The following is a 20,744-nucleotide window of genomic DNA, read 5'->3' as shown; positions in this document are numbered from 1 at the left end:
GTGTGTGTTCGCGGTTACTGTGTTGGTTGACACTCTGCATCACCTGTGGCACATACCCGCATAACATGAACTCTGGTATACGGGTATGTGCCACACGTGACTAAGAGAAAGGGTTTCGTGACGTACGCGACAGGTATTTTGCATTATTCATGTCATGAACAGTGCATCGTGTTCATTATACACTGATCCCCTACTATGCCAATTTTCGTATATTACAAGTTATAGAGACGACCAGGAGAGCGCCCAGACGTAGGCGGCTAGATAGATAGATAGAGAGATAGATAGATACGTAGATAGAAACGGCCAAAGTGACTGAGGTTCGCTTAGAAATGCTTCGCATTTAAAAAAGACGCCAAATTCCTGGAAGATGTAGGAAATTCCTAGGGTCGGCCACGGTCAGACTGGAAAGGCACGCGAGCATTCCGCCTTACGGCCTTCGCCATTCGTCTGTTTCCACCTCCCGCCGCACCACCGTGTTGTCGCTGCGACCTTGCCGTCACTAAAGTAACTGGAACGGAAAAAGTACCACGATCATCCTGCCCGCTGCCATATTTGGTCCAGTGCGGCCGAAGTTGCGGTGGCGCGGTCTTTATTTCACGTGGAAGAACCCATGTTTTACGCATTGCGGGCGCTTTTGCAGCCCCGAATTAAGCATACCGTTGTTCTCTAACTGATTAAGAAAGAAATGGGGACAGTGTTCACTTGTCTACACGCGCACGCACGCGTACGGACGCGATAAAGAAATGCGAACTGTGCGGCATTTATGGACTCGGCTGTCGGCATTTATTAAATGCGGAGCACTTCTTAGCGAACTTCTGCGACAATGAACGTACTATCTATCTATCTATCTATCTATCTATCTATCTATCTATCTATCTATCTATCTATCTATCTATCTATCTATCTATCTATCTATCTATCTATCTATCTATCTATCTATCTATCTATCCACAACTTTTAGCTTTCCTGACCGTTTCGTTAGTGGGATGTACACCAAAGGTTGCATGGTATAACATAACTGTTTAACGAATTCAAATTACAGGTGATAACATGGAAATAATGACATGCATACCATGTACGGCATGATGTACATGGCACGCTCATGGGGCACTCGCGGCCGCTTCGCTGGTTGACCCAGCTGCTCACAACTAGCCCAAAATGCCCAAACTGGTATGGCGTGACAATAGTGGATGACGAACATAAATTACTGGTAATAACGTGCAAATCGTGACAGGCGTGTCATGTAAAACATAATTTACATGCCATGGTCTCGGGGCGCCCGCGGTCGTTTAATGAAATGCATATATACCAAAATTGATATGACGAGACATATCTCTATGACGAACGTTAGTGACAGGTGGTTGTAAATCATACCCTACATGATATGCGTACCATTATTTTCAGGTTACCACATGGTATTTATTTTCGTCATACAGTCACGTCACTCAATACCGATTTTGGTGCATATCAAGCAGGCGAACCGGCCGCGAGAGTATCATGAGCATGGCATGTAAATGGTGCCTTACATGATATGCGTGCTATTATTTTCATGTTACCACTGGGTATTTATGTTCGTGATACAGTCACGACACGCTGTACTAATCTGTAGCAGTCAGTTTTCATGGCGCGCTGATCGATATATGTGAGCCCAAAGGCGTCAATTCACGCCAAACATAATTAAGAGCTGCCCTGCAAATGTTATTGTGCATGAACCTTTTGCGACAACCACCTGAAACAAGGTGCACTAGTGCAGCGGTGACGCAAACATTCCCCGAAACAACATTCGCGAATTCTCAGTGAAACGCTTACCTCACAAAGGGGGGTATCAGTCGTGGGAACAAATTTTTCCCGCCGTATTCTGTGCTGCCACACAGCCCATTGCTTGGCATCATTTTTTCCCGCTGGGAATAGCAAAGAGGGTTTTGTTTGTTTCGCGCCGGTTACAGCGCCCAAAAGCGCAGCACCCAGATATTCTTCGATGACTCTACAGGCTTGCGATGAAGTGTCAAAGTGACACGGGATGTTTTATCTTTCCTGCACGCTTTTTTGAGGCAATAAAAACAATCGCCCTCCAAATAGCCGTGCGTCGGCGGCCGGGAGACACTAGCGGGGCGAGCGAGCTGAAACATTTCTGTGGCCAAGCCGCTCAAAGGGCGCGGCGGCGAAGGGAAAACGAATGGGGTACTTTTCCCGTTAGAGTGACTTTAGCCGTCACCAACAGTTGCGTTCGAGACTGCGGTCCACGCAAAAGTAGACGCTCAACGGAGAAAAAGAATTGGCCGCGTATCTGCGCGCTTCGCTGCAAAAGTCGTCTATAGACGATAGAAGATGCGCTGCGTGAGATATGGACGCCATCTGGCAATACGTCTGGCAACATGAGTGCTGTGTTGCGGGCTGGTAGTCCCGGCGCAGCAGCAGGCGAAGAACGGCGGTGACCAACGCGACCGGCGGGGACGCCAGCCAGCCCGAACACGCGGTTTCGCGCGAAGCGCTGAAGCAGAAGAAACGTCCGCACTCAACGAGTACTCTCCACACATCTCTTTTTTTTACACGTCGCTTGGCGAAAACAGGAATGCCAGAGCGGCGCCCCATGACATTCGTACAGTGCAATACAGAACCGAAACCAAAACACAACAATGAGCTCATGCAGAGGGCACGGAGGAAGGGAAGTTTCAGCGCAGTCGCATTTTCAGAGCAGCTTAAGAAACTAGGGTCCTTAGAATCACGTATGCATGCATTTTCTATTAAAGGAACACACCACATCGTACTTACCTAGTGATGTTGCGCCTCAGATATGCGTAATGTTTCCTTTTTGATCGAAAATGTACGCAAGTATGAACCTAGTCAGCCGTTCAAGATGGCTGGCCCTTGGGCAAGTGGTTCAACTTTGGCGGAGTGGCTGAATCGAGAGACGTGCCGACAAACAGAAAGACAGACAGACCAAAATTTCTCCGTTTAAGTATCCCAAGAAAGACTATCGTCTTTAAGAATCGTCAGACCTCAAGCAGCAAGCAAAAACGCCTATGTCTACGGCTAAAGCCCCTTGATCGTTACCTACGGCAGGGTCGCTGCGCCCCTCGCGTTAAGCAGTGGCTCTAACCGCGCAGAAACGCTACCATTGCGTTGAACTAGATTGTGAAGGCCGTAAGGCGCAACGCTAGCGCGCCTTTGCATACTCGGGGACAACTTTCTGTGGCAATGAAGGGAAAGCTACGGGGGCGGAGCGTCTGCACATGTACTGCTACGCGAAATAGTCCGATTGGGCGCGCGTCTCGTAACGCCGTGAAAAGTGATGGCTAGCGTTGCATTTCGACGCAAACGCTGCTTAGCGTCTTATGGTACGAGTAAAAGGCGGGACTTTTTGAAGCAAGCAAAAACGCAAAGTGAAAACGTATAAAGTAAAAGGAATACAAATTCCTCGCTTGTGTGCGCTGCGTTCCGTCTCAGAAAGCTACATGTAGAAAATGAAGGAGTATTTTATATGTATCACGCAGAAAATACGGACGCAATTGTGGGATGGGACTACATTCCTTAGCGGTAGGATACGTCCATTGTGGCTCTGTAGCATTCACTTCATTGCCACAGAAATTTGTCCCCAAATATAGTCCGGCCGTGGGTTGGCATCATTGCTAACGTTTCCGAGAACTATTGAACCATATCATGAGATACGGTTGGCGATTCTACTTACTTTGTACGCGTTGTTTAGATAGATAGGTTTGACTAGAGTCACTGTATATGCTACCTTTAGGTAGCAGAGTAGCGCATAGGTCCGGCTAGCAACCACAGCTATGCGGTGAAGTCGCACTTCGTTTTTGCAGGCGACATGCCTACGGTGTCGCCGATTAACCTGTCTGGCGTGTCGAAGACAGCGATGAACATTGGCTGTCGATGGCTAGTGTTAATTCAGTTCGCTGCAGCGGCGGCGTCGAGAAAAAAAACATGGTTGATCCCTCCGTCATAGGAATCGGAATAACACGAAAGTAAAACGTGTCCTTATAGAAGTAACTGAATGCTACTGTACATTGATGTAAGCGATTTCGCACAATGTATATTGATGTCTGGCAGCTATAGCGCCGTTTAACGTGGATGCACCCACTTTGATGCTTGGTGGTACATCTCTATGCCGACGACTAACGTCCATGTTCAATGATTAAACAAACCCTTGTGGTAGCTGCAGTAGTTAGCGGTGAAAGCGTAATCAGAGAACGAGTTGTGATAGCCAGAAGAGCGTCGCATATTAGACGCAGAACTTGGTCGCCATCCTGCGGCATGTTAAAATGTGATTGAACACCACAGCCGCACTACAGGGAAACGCAAAGCGCGTCGTGCCGACCCGGTCGCCCAGCTACAGTATAGCCCGGCCGCAATTTTAGGGGCGAAGCTCCTTAAAGCGGCACCCGTTCGTCCCTCGTAGTCGTAGTGCGTAACCAGTCGTAACGCTAGTATCAGATCTTGACCTCCAACGTGGTGCCGGTGGGAGATTTTTCCTGTGCGTTGTTGAACAATAAAAAATTCGCAGCGTGCGCGTTAACTGAAAGCCGACTTCTTCTGTCTCTCATTCCCATTAGCAGCCATTGTTTACCTCCAAGGTAGTGCCTGGTGAGATTTCTCCTGTGCGTGATTAAACAATAAAAAATTTTGTTGAAAACGCCGTTGATTGATAAAATAAACCAACCAAAGACGCCAGATGTTTTCTAAAAGCAAAACGAAAGAAAGCCAGATGTTTCTAAAGCAAAACGAAAAGAGGCCAGCTGCTTAACGAAAGACGCCAGATGTTTTCTAAAGCAATGGTTTTCTAAACAATGAAAATTCACAGCGTACATGTAAAATTAAAGTGAGCTGCAAGTCGTCATAACTCTCACCGAACCTTTAGTATAAACGCGCCCGATCTCACGTCGGTGATGATGTACTGGGCAGAATTCACGGAAGATTCACGGTTTTCCGATGAACCTCCGCAGCTTCGCCCACTCATCATCATTCACTCCGTGGATATGCTGTGATCTTTTTTTTCTCGGGGCGAACACGTAGGCGGGGAACGCGGTGTTACAGCCAGGTGAGGCAGGCGCGCGTCGCAGAGCTATTTTCGGTTTGATTAGCGTGATGCTATGAGCGAGGCCGACGCTTTTACCACGCTCGCGTTGAGGTCGCCACCTCACGGTGTGTTAAGGCATTGACAAAATTGCGTCTATTGAAAACGCGCCGAATGGGAGGAACGTGTAACGCGTTGCAGGTACTATTCGCGGAAGCCACACTTTACTTTGCATTTGCTTTACTTTGCCGCTCCCAGAGGACAACACCACCCAGCCGGCCGGGAGAGTGGTAGATATAAAAGGCGCGTTTGTAAGGCCTCTAGGCTCTGTGACCGTGGCGCAGTGGATAGCGCGCCCGGCATCTGTTGTTGCAGATCGAGCGGTCGTGGGTTCGATGCCCCTTGACGGAAATTTTTCTTTGCCATCTGATCGTGTACATTTTTCCGACGTCAATTCCGTGACGGAAATACGTCACTGAAATCTTGGTGGACCCCGGCATAAAACGCTTTCGTGTTAATAAGAAAATTGGCCCAAGCGGCAGCTTCTCCGCAATGCATGGTTGCTAGCGGCGTTGGAAGACAGATGCGCTACACTGCTACCTAAAGGTAGCATATACAGTAACTGTAGGTTTGACGACTGACAGTACTAGATGCATACTACCCCGTCGAACGAACTGCTGCTGGAGCCGAAGTAGCCATGCCATCTCCAACCTCTAATCAAACTCACGCATAGTAGTCGCTCAAACAAACCTTGCGTGATTTACTCAAGCATTTCGTTAACTTCCTACCAATAGAAATGCCGCGATATGATTATTAGGTTACGCTCTATTTAAAACGTTTTACTTTAATTTCTTGTTTATTAGAAATGCGTTTTTAGAGGCCAACAGCGTAATTGTATGGGTCATATTTTGCTCTAGCGCACTCTAGAGTGTCATATTTCCGTACAGATTTGCGACTTTTCTAAGCGTGCCTAAAGTGACCCTTAACGACTCCGAGTTCAAAGACGACAGAGTGGTTTCTTTCTGTTCTAAAGTTGTGTTCAATTCAATTTCTTTCTCGTCTTCACTACCCCTCCTACAGGTGCTATCTGCTCCTAGACTCTTATTTCTAAAAAAAAACTGTGGAAATGTCAGCACTAAGCGCTGAGGCTATCAGGAATAGCCGCATTTCGGCTGTACGTTGGGGTCTCCGCCTGCGCATTCTAAAATGCACAAAACATGAACTCACTTGATCGCTGTTGTTGTTATTATGGTTTTATGGCGCAAAGGCTACAATGGCCATAGAGCGCCAAGGCAATGTAACATGTTAGACGACGAATAGAAACAGCGCTAGACACGGGACGAGAAGAGGACACATACACGGCGCTGTCCTCTTCTCGTCCCGTGTCTAGCGCTGTTTCTAGTCGTCGTCTACCATGCAGAACCAACCAGCCCAATCAAGCACATTGTTAATGTAACATGTAAATGCATCGGTGTGATCAATGACTGTGGGAAAGTGTAACATGGCTGTAAAGGGCCTAAAATGCAGTGCACTAAATATGCGTAATATATATATATATATATATATATATATATATATACGTAATAAAATTATGACAATGACATGGAATATGTGCAATGAATGTCAGATAATGGTATGTTGGTATCGCGGGCAGTGATGATACTGTGCATAATAGATAAAATGTTGCATATAGCACAGATAGCACAACAGTAGGACTACAAACATATCTGGCGGCTTATACCAAGTGGCCCTACCGTGGTAGGGTCTGACAAGCCACCGATATCCCCATGAATAAAGGCTAGCCTTGCCCTCAGAGTTGAGGGCTGGGCTGCTACCTGGGTCGCCAGAATATACGCTGCAGAAAATGGACTTCGCTTAAAAAGTGTTAATGTTTGTTAAAGGGAACCATGGGGCTGTCTGATAAAAACAGTGATGGATGAAGCGGGATATGTCTTTTAAAGATCTCCGGAAAGTGGCGTTTCCGCTCCATCTCCATTTGAGTACATTCGATAAGGACGTGTAAAACGGACAGGTTCTTCCCACATCTTTCGCATTTTGGTGCGTTTGAGCCGTTTAAGAGATGGGAATGTGTGCTATGGTTGTGTCCTATACGGAGTCGGCATAGTACAACTTCTTTGTATCTATCACGACCGGGGAAAACTATGTTTTTAATACGAGGTTGCACTGTATGGAGCTTGTTGTTTATTTCGAGGTCCCATTTTTTCTGCCACCTCTCACGTAGATTGCGGTGGACAAGCGCTTTGAGACCTTTGTATGGCACAGTGTCCACGTCTACATGGCTTTTTTGCGCGGCTACTGCTGCGCAGGCATCCGCTCTCTCGTTCCCATCTATACCGACATGGCTAGGTACCCAGCATACTGTAATCTCTGGGGTGCTCGGATATGCCGTAATTAATTGCCTTTCTAAATCACTGAGGACTGGATTTTTGTTTGGTTTGCCAGTGTCCAATGCACGAACAACGCTCAATGAATGAGTAAATACGACTGATTCCTTAATGTTATTATTAGTGATGTATTTTATGGCGGTTAATATGGCATATGCTTCTGCGGTAAAGATACTAGTGTGCGTGTTCAGTCTTCGTGAAGAGGCGAATTCAGGCCCAATGGCAGCGGCAGATACAGATTGTCTAGTCTTTGACGCATCTGTGTAAAATTGCTGACAGACACGATATGTGTACTGGAGTGATAGGAAATGCTGTTGTATAGCTGCACGAGGATGGCGCTGTTTATCTATGTGGCAAAAAGACATGTCGCATTTTATGTGGGTTTTTTGCCACGGTGGGAGCCACTCTATGGAAGGTGCTTGAGTGACTTCTTGTAGCGGTATTTCGGCTTGAGCAGCTGTCGCGGTACAGGTAAGACTCAATGGCTTTGAAAGAGACGGTCGCTTTTCAAAAAACCTTAGAGCAGAAGTGTCCGCCACGAGTTTTGCACAGGGGTGTGTCGGAATTGAAGATAGCTTAAGGGTGTACATGAGGCTGCAGTATTCACGCTCGAGTTGCATGGACCACTCGTTTGCCTCAACGTACAGACTACTTACGGGACTTGTGCGGAATGCACCGGTAGCAAGACGAATGCCTAAGTGGTACAACAGATCCAGCATCTTAAGTGCCGTTTTTGAGGCTGATTGATACACTTCGCAGCCATAGTTTAGTCGGCTTTTAACAAGACTGTTAAACAGCGATAACAGACATTTAGTGTCAGTTTCCCATGATGGGTGCGAAAGCATTTTGAGCAAGTTCATCGTTTTCAGGCATTTCAACTTCAGTGCCTTGATGTGAGGAATGAAAGACATACGAACATCAAAAATTAGCCCAAGAAACTTATGTTCATTCTTAACACATATGGGTGAGCCATTGATTTTGATACAAGGGGCCGGCTGAACAGATCTGGATTTATTAAACAAGACACAAACAGTTTTGTCCACATTAACTGCGAAACCATTCTCATTTGCCCATTTCGAGACATGGTTCACGCCCACCTGAATTTGCCGTTCGCAAATGGACAAGTTACACGACCAAAAGCTTACTTGGATATCATCTACGTAAACAGAGTAGGATATCCTCGGTGGGAGAGCAGTGCGTAGAGAGTTCATCTTTACTATAAAAAGGGTGCAGCTGAGAACTCCCCCATGCGGGACTCCGTTTTCTTGTATGTATGTTTCGGAGAGTGCTGTACCGACCCGTACTCGAAATTTCCTGTCAGTCAGGTAGCTGTGTATGACGTTGTATAGGTTGCCACACATGCCGTAGCTGTCCAAGTCCCTTAGTATTCCATAGCGCCAGGCTGTATCGTATGCATTTTCAAGGTCAAAGAAAACAGAGAGGTAATACTGCTTGTGCACAAATGCTTCCCTAATATACGATTCTAGCAGTACTAAGTTATCTGTCGTACACCTGCTTACGCGAAAGCCGGCTTGGTGCGGATCTAGGATTCCATTAAATTCCATAAAATACATTAGACGGCGGTTTATGATTTTTTCGAACAACTTGCATAAACAGCTAGTTAGGTCAATAGGCCTGTAATTTCTTACATCCGATGCATTCTTGCCTTGCTTCAGGATGGGGATTATTATGGCCTCCTTCCATGAATACGGCATATGCCCTGTAGGCAAGATTTTGTTATACAGGCCAAGTAAGCATTCCAGTGTTTCTCTGGGTAATCGCCTGATCATCTCGTATGTGATTTGATCTGCCCCCGGTGCTCCAGAGCTCTTAAGTGCAACATTAAGCTCGTGCATAGTAATGGGGCTGTTGTACCCTCCCTCAGTGGGTTTCTGTGGGCGGAAATGGCAAGACTCCACCGTTGTCTTACGGCTCAGAAATGCCCTTGACTAGTGCTCCGAGCTCGATATGTGCTGGAAGTGCTCTCCTAGCCGGTCAGCCTGACTTTCAAGTGTGGTTCGAAGACTGCTTACTAATGGAAGAGGGCTAGCGGGTTGCGCCTTGAGTATCCTAGCCCTGTGATAGACTTTTCTCGAGTCTGCGTAGGAATTAATTGAGGAGAGGTATTTCATCCAACTCTCCCTCTTTGCTATACGTCGAATGCGCCTTCCATTTGCTTTACAATGCTTGAATTCTATTAAGTTTTCAGCTGTAGGATAGCGAGACAGCATGCCCCGTGCTTTGTTCTGATCCTTTTTTGCCTTTTCGCATTCCTCATTCCACCATGGCTTAGCATTGGCCCTTCTGCCTGGTCCTTTGGGAATCGATTCATTTGCGGCAGATATGATGTATTTTGTTATGAACGCTGCCATACCCTCAACATCAAGGTGTTCTATAGTGCTATATAGCAGCGATGATAGCGCATAGAATAGTTCCCAGTTCGCTTTAGACAGCTTCCATCGTTTAGGAAATGTAGGGCCCTCCTGCTTACCAGTATCTTGCAAGGCCACCGGGAAGTGATCACTATTATAGGGATTGTTGATCACATTCCACTCTAGATACGGCATGAGCGAAGGAGAGGAGATCGAGAGGTCGATTGATGAGTATGTCTTATGTGCCACGCTATAAAATGTAGGTTGTCCCTTGTTAAGCAAACATGCACCCGACGATAGCAAGTACTGTTCTATTGTGCGCCCCCTCGCATCACAGCGCGGATCGCCCCAAAGCTGATTATGAGCATTTAGATCTCTAACGAATATAAAAGGTTCTGGCAGTTGGTCTAGTAGGTCTTCAAGCTCTGTTTTTGAGAGTCTATAGTCAGGTGAGATGTATATAGAACATATAGTTATTAAGGAATTAAGCAGTATGGCTCGAATAGCGACCGCCTCAAGAGGAGTATTGAGCGCCAAATGTTGGCTGGCTATCGAGCTTTCTGCTAATATAGCAAGTCCACCGGCGGCGGAAAGACCGCTATCGCGATCCTTTCGGTATATAACGTATTGTTTTAAAAAGTTATTGTTCGTCGATTTTAAATGGGTTTCCTGGACGCAAAAGACCTTGGGTTTATATTCGGAGAGCAATTCCTTAATGTCGTCAAGGTTGCGTAAGAGTCCGCGAGCATTCCAATGGAGTACCTGAACTGCCATTATGCTATCGTAGAGTAATGCTTCTGCATCGCAGAAGACCCAACCCAAGGTCAAGTAATCGTTTCCGTGTTCTGCTCACCTCTTGAGCTTGCCTCTCGGCAAGCGCTCAAGAGAGTTCTGGCGGCCTTTCGGTGGTAGTGCCGAAGGGCCTTGTGTTGTATCCATTGTCTCGTCAGAGACGCTGGATGAACGCGCGCTGCGCGTCTGGGCATTAGTTTAGGCCTCTCCTCGGAAGGGGAGGTCTTTTGGACCGTTGAGCCACTGGCCTGCTGGTCCTTCTTAGGTGGCGGGGTGGAAGTAGCCACACCCGCCGTGGGGACAGGTGGCCTCATCGTCGCCCCAATGTCTGGGGTCCGGACGGCCACCGGAAGCTGCTGCCGCACTGCCTCCTTGAGTGCAGCATCAGCGTAAGTCCTGTGACTTACGATTGAAAAACGTCTCCGCGCTTCTTTGAAAGAAATGTTTTCCCTGACTTTGAGTAATATGATGTCTTTCTCGCGTTTCCATGCAGGGCAGGCCCGGGAGTAGGAAGGGTGCCCTCCATCACAGTTGATACAGTGGGGTGTGTTGCTGCATTCATCTGCAGGGTGATCATGAGAGCTGCATTTAGCACACGTGAGCCGCCCACGGCAGCTTTGAGATCCGTGGCCATACCTCTGGCACTTAAAGCAGCGCCGGGGATTGGGTATGTAAGGTCTGACATGCATTCCGATGTAGCCTGTTTCTATGTGCTCTGGTAATGTACTGCTGCCAAATGTCAGGATCAAGTGCTTGGTGGGTATTTCTTTATCGTCACGTCGGATTTTGATTCTTTGGACATTGATTACGTTGTGGTCACTCCAGCCCTCGAGCAGTTCAGTTTCACTGAGTTCAATCAGGTCATCGTCGGACACTACGCCGCGGACAGTGTTCATGGATTTGTGCTTTGTGATTGTGACAGGAACGTCGCCGAATGTCTGAATGGTATTTAGTTTGTCATGCTGGGTTTTATTACACACTTCAAGAAGCAGGTTTCCGCTTGCCATTTTTGTTACTTTGAAACCAGGTCCAAGCTTGTTTGTGAGGGATCTTGACACAAGAAAGGGTGAGAGATTTCTGGCTGTTCTTTCTGGCTGCTGACAATGCACGACATGAAATCGGGGAAAGGCATCATTTATTTGAGGTGGGAGCTTCAAGGTTACTTCGGTGCGCACTCTTTTGTGAGCGCGATCATGTAAAAAGGGAAAAGAGTTTGCCATCAAATAGACTTCCTATTCGGCAGCGGTGCTAGCCGCCCACCAGCGAGCCCAACAAGGGGACGTTGCAGGTTTCAAAGACCTGCAGACGTCAGCTATACACTGCAGCTATAACCCAATATATATGCCCAAGACTGGACATAGTACACAAGGTTAACCCTTGCCGCCTAGAAAAACGGAAGTGATTTGAAAAGAGGAGAAGACAGGAAAGATTTAAAGTGAGAGAGAAAGACGAAGCTGAGAGGAGAGAGAGACAGGAAAAGGCGACTGCCGATTTCCCCTGGGTGGGTCAGCCCAGGGGTGCCGTCTGCGTGAAGCCGGGGCCAAAAGGGTGTGTTGCCTCTGCCAGGGGGCCTTAAAGGTCCAATCACCCGGCGTCGGCTCAAGCCCCAGGATCGGGTCCGTGGTGTCGCTACACACCAAACGCCTGCTTGCACAGATGCCCCTGCGGGGCCACTTGATCGCGCACGGCTCTCCTGTGACACAAGACAAGGCTGAATGGGAGTGCGACAGAATAACAAAGTAGAGCAGGAGACTATTCCCAACTGCTATAACTCGTATGTAGAGAAATATAGAGCTTATTTTGTCGTGACGTCACGAGAACAGACTGCGGCGTCACGAATTACGCCGAAAGACCGGAAACGCAAGGAGAAAATAACGGCTCATTCTTTGTATTTTTAGACGTTCTTTTCTTTCCCTTTAAATAATTGTACCTTACCCTTTAAATAATTGTATGACTTGAAATATTCGACCATGTTCACTCATCGTTGGTGACTAAGTAGGCCTACATGCACTAGAAAACATGTGAGTTTGTTATGTATTCTTATTTTGCCGGTTCAGATATAACAATAGTCAGCTACAGCGACCAAATTTTCCGGTTTTCACAGTATTGTTATCAATGAATTACACTGTATACGGGAGAGCGCTCTGCTGTCCATAAAAACAGTATGTGGATAAATTGGCTGTAATTGTGAAGACCGGGGCGCAATGGCCTTGCTGGAGACAAATTACGCGTACGAAATTCTCCTTTACCTTTGCCACACGCACAGGAAGGGCTGTAGCAAAACTGACCAGTTCTTCCCATGAACTTTGTTAACGTTGGGAGAACAGAAACTACCACGGCAGTTTATTCGTGTCTTTCCGGCTTGAACCAAATGTTTATTTTTTATTTATCAGAATGGCGCCTTCGGATAGCAATTACGCAGTATGACATGTCACGTTCTGCAGTAACGTAATTTCGAAAGTTCTAGTTGCCTGTTTCCATATACGCCGCATCCAATTGCATTTGATTATTTTCATCACGTGACTCAACTTTAGAGTATTGATGTAGGCGAATTTTCATTACAGACACATGCTCACGTCCCTGGTTCTCGGTAGAAAAACGTCCTCGCTAATTTCAGCAAGGATTCCGGCATCGCTGCTCGGGAAACGTAATACTCTGAACAGGGACGAAGTCTGTGTTTATTATGCGTAATATTTCCATATACAGAGCAAAAGTAATTATGGTTACAAAGGAAATCAAATAGCACGACAATCTTGCACAAATGAATTGCGGGCGCACGCAGTTGTTGGGGCGCAGCTTGTATTCATTCTTAGGATGTAACCGACTATAGTATGCTGCACACATTCATAGCGTAAGTTCTTCGAGAAGGAAACTTCGAGCGCGCGCATCACCCTCGCGCATGAGTGGTAAAAATTACAGTTTTAGTTAGAGGTACGTACACGTTTTTCCAATATTTTACCACACCTTTATCGAAGCTTAGTGGTTCAGTCGCTTTCGACTGTGTTTTCATCAGCAAGCAAACGTGATGCATTCACCGATCACACAAGCGAGCGCGTTGAGGCAGAAATCTGGAGGTGACCCTGATCCTAATCTCTTGTGTAGCGTACTGGCGCTCGTACGTCCATTTCATGTGCCCTTCTGTATTCTTTGGGCTACCTTCGTGTTTCGTGCGCAGCCGAAACGAATCTCAGAAGACACGTAGAAAGAAGCGCGTGGTAGAGATGTCCTCCGCTAGGTGTCACAGCGATCCTAGGTTCTCACAATCTTCTAATGAACATAATTATTTGAATTTCATTAACTATCCTAACATTTAATTCGTCCTGATCTTAAGTCATGCGACCATATCGTAGATATTCAAGATAACTCTTTGCATGCCACATAGCAATAGCATACACGGCTGCCTCTGACGACTGCGGCAACGTCGAAACCATCGAACTTACACTCGGTTAGGGTTGTCATTTGCGGCTACTTTAAGTCTAATTTGCTACTTACGACCCAGTCTGGCTACGATAATTTCAGGGTGGAGCCATTACTAGTGTCTGGCTCCAATGAACTTGTATTTTGGCTCATTTACTAGCTTTTTTTCTTATTATTTTCATATAGAATACAAGAGGCAAGCCTAAAAACTACCCTTTGTTCCGAGCTTTTCGAAGTGTCAGACGATGCATGCGCATGCCCTCCCCCGGCCAGCAGTTTGGGGTGTCATCCAGACAATCCAACGCAATGCGCGGTGCGCGCTTGAAGACGTATTGACGAAGCTATTGTTGTTCGCTTAGTCTTTTGACGCATACTCTGTGTTGGAGATTGACCACGAATTGATGGTTTGATACAGTTAAATGAATCTTAAAGACGGGGACAGGTATGGAATATAATACTCAAATTAAGATTCAATTGAAGTGCCGCTTTTTGCTAAGATCGAATGTGACCATGTTACGAGCAATGTTGGCGAACGCGTGGCTTAGCACGCTCTTCACGTTGCCCGTTATCAATACTGACAATAGGAGGCAGTGTTTAGGGAGACGCTAGGGGGCCGTTGCTTGGTCACGGCCAGACCCATCAAGGAGGCAGTGCAAAACCAGGTCATGTGCAGAATTCATGCAATGCCTCCCATCCTCCAGGGACTGCAAAACCACGTGAGGTGGCAAAAAGCTTTGACAGAAGCGTAGATGGGAGGAGGTGATCAACACATCGACGAAGAAGGAAATGAACATAGCGTTCACCTTCAGGTCATCTTAGGCGAATGGATAAGGAGCCTTGAGAGCTTTTGTGCCTGGTTCTGCTGACACATAAAAAGAAGGAAAAAAATAACAGGAGAAAGCCTTCTGGGAAGGTTTTGTTGCGATGTCTCGAGATTGGTGGAATAACTGCCATCTCTAGGAGGAAACATTATGCCGCCATTGAGGACTGTACACACCAGGGCAATTCCGACATTGCAGAAAGGTAACGCGAACCACGCGTTTCTATGATTCTATGGCCTTTCCTTGGGCCGTTCCCAAGAGCGACGGTTTCTAGAGCTAGAAGAGAGACGCCATGTCGACACCGCGAGACAACAGCTTTCCAGGGAAGGTTGCAATCATAGACTTTGATTCGGCAAATCCATGCGATTTACGTCACCTAGGTACATTTGAATACAGGTTACGCGTCGATTTGAAAAACTGGGAAGACTTATACTATAACTCGGGTAGCTGTATGCACTTATCCAAAACATGACCAGTCACTACCTACGTTTCCTTAAAGCAGAGCATGCGTCGGTTTAGAAATAGCGGCCGAATGGTAGTTCAGTCGACTCCACTTGGCATGAGAGTGCTGCGCTGTCAATAAAAGAAGTGGGTCATATACAGAGCTCTATTTAGCGACAAAGAAATTGCAGCCGGTTTATGGAGACCGTCGTACGGGCAAGCTGTGAGCGAACATCATCGCCGTTCTTTCGAGCATCATCAACATCGCCATTTAGTATCGTCATTCGACCACAATCACCATTATTTTGCTTTTATTTCCCCTCTGGTCACGTGACCTCAGTGACGCCTACTACTACTACTATGAAGACGACGGTGGCACATGGTAGACAAAGACTCCGTTGCTTTAAAATTACACGGAAAATGACAGAACGGCACATTCATTAACAAGGCGCGTGAAAATTTTACACAGGTAAAATAAAAGCGGGCGCTAAGGTGACATATCCGTGCGGCAGGAGCTGCAGCCCACCACGTATAAAAACTCACAGGGTCCCTCATGCATCCGCCTCAGTCGACTCGAAGGCGAAAGCCATCTTCTTCTTTTAAGTCAATGTACTCACCGCTCGCGCCCCCTTCCGAAAGCTTCCTGCAACTAACGTGCCTGTGCTATCCTTCAGGTTCGAAGGCAATGTAAACATTCTGCACATCGCCTCGTTTGCACGGCCTCCGGGATCGGCCCACCTTTCGCCAAGCAATGATATCATGGGGTGACCTCTTTATGTAACGTCACGTTGTGTTACGTCAGGATGACGTCATGAAGATGGAAGAAATTTTGGCGATTTGTGACGTCATGATGACGTCATGCGGTGACATCCTCACGTAATGTTAACTTTTTTTATCGCTTGTGTTGACGCTGCTGAACGCGGGACACCGGTCAGTTTCGTGTTTGACGTGACACCTAAGGCTTTCGCCTTAACAATTTACAGAAAATCCAGCCAGGCCCACAACGTGAAGGCCATTGAAACAGAGGAGCTGATGGCCTATTTCGTTAGGCTGTTGCCTTTCTACGTCTGCAGCTATATTCAAGTAGTTCAATATTGTCCACGATTTTTCTAAGCATTTCTAGGTTTTGGAGGTATTTTCTGTGTATCTCTGTACTGTATCAGTTTTAAAGCGTGGCACGCGATTACAGCATTAGTTGCTATTGCCATATATATATAGCGCGCGTTGGCTGACAGAGATATTCCGACATCACTGCTCGAAGAAACGTTATACTTCAAGTAGGGATGACGAACTTTACTTATTCATACGTGTAGTAGCTAGGGAACCAGCGACAAAGTACTTGTGGTTAGAACAGAAGTCACGTAGTATGATTCTCTTGCACAGATGCATGGCAGGGCGCACCGCAGTTCGGGGGCGGACTTGTATTTTTCTTCGCTTTTAACCGACCGTAGTATGCGGCGCAAGTTCACGGTGAAGTTTTTTGCACAGGAAAAAAGATTCACCGACGATTCCGAAACTCCGAGAGCGAATTCTGAACACAGCTTCGTGTTGGGGCAATGACAACTGTGTTTGAGCTTATGCCTATCCGCAGTAGCAGCAATGTAACATTCGTTACATATTGCCACAAAAACTGCCGCGCTCGAGTTGCTACTTACGCACACCGCTCTATGCATTTCAGGCTGTCCCGAACCAACCGAAGCAAAAACAGTCGCCTTAAGACAAGCGAAGTCAGCCGATGTGCAGATGTCTCCCTGCATGCGCACGAGGTCCAACCGAGGGGCCAGCGCGTGTGACGGGGGAAGAAAGTGGCTCGCGATATCGACAGACTCCTCGTCCGCTCTATTTCGTCCTCATTCGCTATATTGGTTGCGCCAGCGACAATGCCAACGGCGACGTCGCTCTAACCAGAAGCGTCAGCCTAAGAGCTGCGCCCTAAAATTCAAGTGCGGGCGTCACAAGCGAGTGGGTGTGTAATGGAGTTTCACTTTGGAACACAGACACAACATTCGTATATTATTTACCATATCTTTATCTAAGCTTAGTGGTTAAGTAGCCTTGCACAGGGTTGTCCGTGTGCGAGCACACACAGTGCATTTACCGATCACCAAGTGCGCATTGAGGAATGCAAATACAACGCAGCATTGGAGGCTGTTAAATTTTTGATCTAGAGATTTCACAGCGTTGCTCTGAGCCTATACTTGCCCAAACTTTTGCTATGAACCTCCTCACGAAAAAAATCTGGGCGGGGGTCCTAATCCTTGATATAGGTGTCCCGTAATGGTACTCGCAGAGTCAGCGTTCGCGTTCTCTGGTGTATCCTTGTGATGAAATATGCTTCGGGGGCTGGCGAAGCGGATCTCAGAGGCCGCGTAAAAAAAGGCGCGCGGGTAGAGATCGCTCCACTAGGTGCCGCCACTGTCCCAATCTCACAATCTTTCAATGGACTAAATCAATGAATTTCAAATGATTATGCTTATAGGTAATTGGCACTTATATTTACTTGGGTTTTTCAACCATAGCATATGTCTCCAATATTACTCTTAATTTCAACGTCAACCATCGATTATATTTTTAGAAGACATTTTCTACATATTCGTTCGGATATGCTCCGATCGCATAGCTTGCCGAAGAAAGCAACCAAGCCAGTAAAAGACGCAGCGCAGTCACAACGAAAGCTGAAGAGCAACCTTTCTAGAGCCCCTTGTAAACTATCCTAGGGCAACTAATACACTTTGACGTGCAAGGTACCCACTACGCCATAAATGATCATAGTTTTGCGATGTAGGGAAGCATCACTATACCATTACTCACCCATCTGCAGAGAAGCGAGGTACCCGCAACACACTGTAAGGCATTATGTACACTTGCTGATGCTGTGGCTGAGAACGATGAAGAATCATGGCTGAGCCCTTTGCAATGGGAGGGAAGATTTAAACAACCCACTTGTTACGCCGATACGCATTGTGTGACGCTTGGTTTTATTTTCACTCTTCTACTACAACGTGTTTAACGTGATTCCTCGGCCGACATGACACATGTATAGCGTCTGTTTGCAAAGGAATTTCATCACTAGCGCGCTCCGAGGAAGATAAACCCGACAGAACGGCGGTGGATGCCAACTCGGCTACTGTTTGATTCTCATCACAGCTTTCCGTTGCAAAAGAAGAGTGACCCTTTGCGCTCGTGCCACTAGTACTGAAGTCAACGTGGGCCAATCTCATGAACAGTACAATGCCGGGCGGGTCTATGGCTGTTATTGAGTGATTGACTGATCAATTTTCATAAACCGAAGCCCTAATTGCGGTTGTAACATATTAAAATATGTGTCAACTAAGGGGCTGCTTTCCTTTCGTAAGAGTGGCTAGATTGGTGAGGCTTGAGGGAACGAGTTCAACTAAAGATGATCGTGCACCTACAAGATTGCTGCTGGAGCCAAGGTATGCATGGCATCTTCTACGTCTCAATAAACGCACCCGCAGTAATCGCTCTAACGAACACTGCGACTTTTACTCAAGTATGTCGCTAACGTCTGATCTACCAAAATGCTGGGACGACATTATTAGTAGTTTTCCGTGAAAAAGAACTCTTTAATCTAATGTTTGTTAGAAATGCGTCTTGAGAGGGCAAAAGCGTATTAATATGGGTTAAATTTTGCCTTGAGGGCCGTTTGAACAAGGTATTGCATTGCAGATATCAGACGTTTTTAATAATGCTTGAAGACTCCCGGTAGGCTAGAGATTTTAAAACATGGAATTATTTTCTTTGTTCGAATGAGAGGACCTTCCTTAACAATACTGCTTACACCACACATTTTCGGGCATTTCGATTGAGTAAAAACGACCAGGTTTGCGAAACCAATTGGCCTTGCACAACCTGAGCTTTCTGCCTTGAGTAAATTTGTTATAACATTTTCATCACGTCAAGCATTTTTTTTTTCAAATTTTCATTATGGCAAGCACCTTTAGAGTATTTTATGTAGCCGATTTTCAATTACACACACATACATGCTCACGTCCCTTGTTCTGGGTTGAAAAACTTGAACGTCCGCGCTAGTTTCAGCAAGGATTCCGACCTCGCTTCTCGGGGAAACGTAATACTCTAAACAGGGACGAAGTCCGTGTTTATTATGCGTAATATTTCCATATACAGAGGAAAACTAATTATGCTTACAAAGGAAATCAAATAGCACGACAATCTTGCAAAAATGAATGGCGGGCGCACGCAGTTCTTGGGGCGCAGCTTGTATTCATTCTTAGGATGTAACCGACTATAGTATGCTGCACATATTCACACCGTAGTTCTTCGAGAAGGAAAATTCGAGCGTGCGCATCACCTCGTGCATGGGTGGTAAAAATTCCACTTTTAGTTAGAGGTACGTACACGTCTTTTCAATATTTTACCATACCTTGATCGAAGCTTAGTGGTTCAGTCGCTTTGGACTGTGTTTTCATCAGCAATCAAACGCCATGCATTCACCGATCACACAACGAGCGCATTGAGGCATTGAGGGCAAAAATCTGGCGGTCACCCTAATTCCTAATTTTTTGTGTAGAGTACTGGCGCTCGCACGTCCCATTCCTGTGCCCTTGTGCATTCTTTGGGCTACCTTTCGTGTTACGTGCGCGCCGAAACGAATCTCAGGAGCCCGTATAAGAAGCGCCTGGTAGTCTAGGGGTCATTCAGGCTATCCAATGCATGCGCTTTGCGCGCTCCAAGTCGTAGATTGACCACGAATTGAGTGCTTGATAGATTTAAATAAAACTTAAACACGGGGAAGGCATTGAATATAATACCCAAATTAAGATTCAATTGAAGTCCGCTTTTTGGCTGAGACCAAACTGACCATGTTGCGCGCAATGTTGGCGAACGCGTGGCTAGCACGCTTTTGTTTAGGAGACAGCCAGTGTTTAGGAGACACCAGGAATCGCTGCTTGGTCACGGCCAGACCCATCAAGGAGGCAGTACAAAATCAGGTCATGTGCAGAATTCTTGAAATGCCTGTGATCCTCCAGGCACTGCAAAACCACGTGAGCTGCAAAAAGCTTTGAGAGAAGGGGAGAGAGGAGGGGGAATCAACACACCGACTAGGAAGGAAAAGAATATAGCGTTCGCCTTCATGTTATCCTAGGTGAATGCATAAGGAACCCTGCGAGCTTTTATGCCTATTCTGCCCACAACAAAAAAGAAATTTTATGGATGACAGCGCTGCTGGGGCGTGAATGGAAGACGAGACAGAAGTCAGAATAGAACAGCCGGCCTGCAGCAAGGGTGCTCTCTCTGTCTCTGTGCTTTACAATGGCGCAGTCGTCAAACACGCAGCCTTAAGGCAGAAACCGCCTGTGCTCGTCCGTCTTCGGCTTTGCGGAGACGCCAGTCAAGGAACGCCGTCCACGCTTTCTAAAGCATGCAAACCGCAAGCATGCCGCCGCAGGAAGCACAGTTCGCCGGGGACGGCGTCCAAGCCTCC

The sequence above is a fragment of the Rhipicephalus sanguineus genome, chromosome 10, assembly GCF_013339695.2.
Source record: "Rhipicephalus sanguineus isolate Rsan-2018 chromosome 10, BIME_Rsan_1.4, whole genome shotgun sequence".
In the NCBI taxonomy this organism is placed as follows: Eukaryota; Metazoa; Arthropoda; class Arachnida; order Ixodida; family Ixodidae; genus Rhipicephalus; species Rhipicephalus sanguineus.
Note: the sequence above shows the minus strand (reverse complement) of the source record.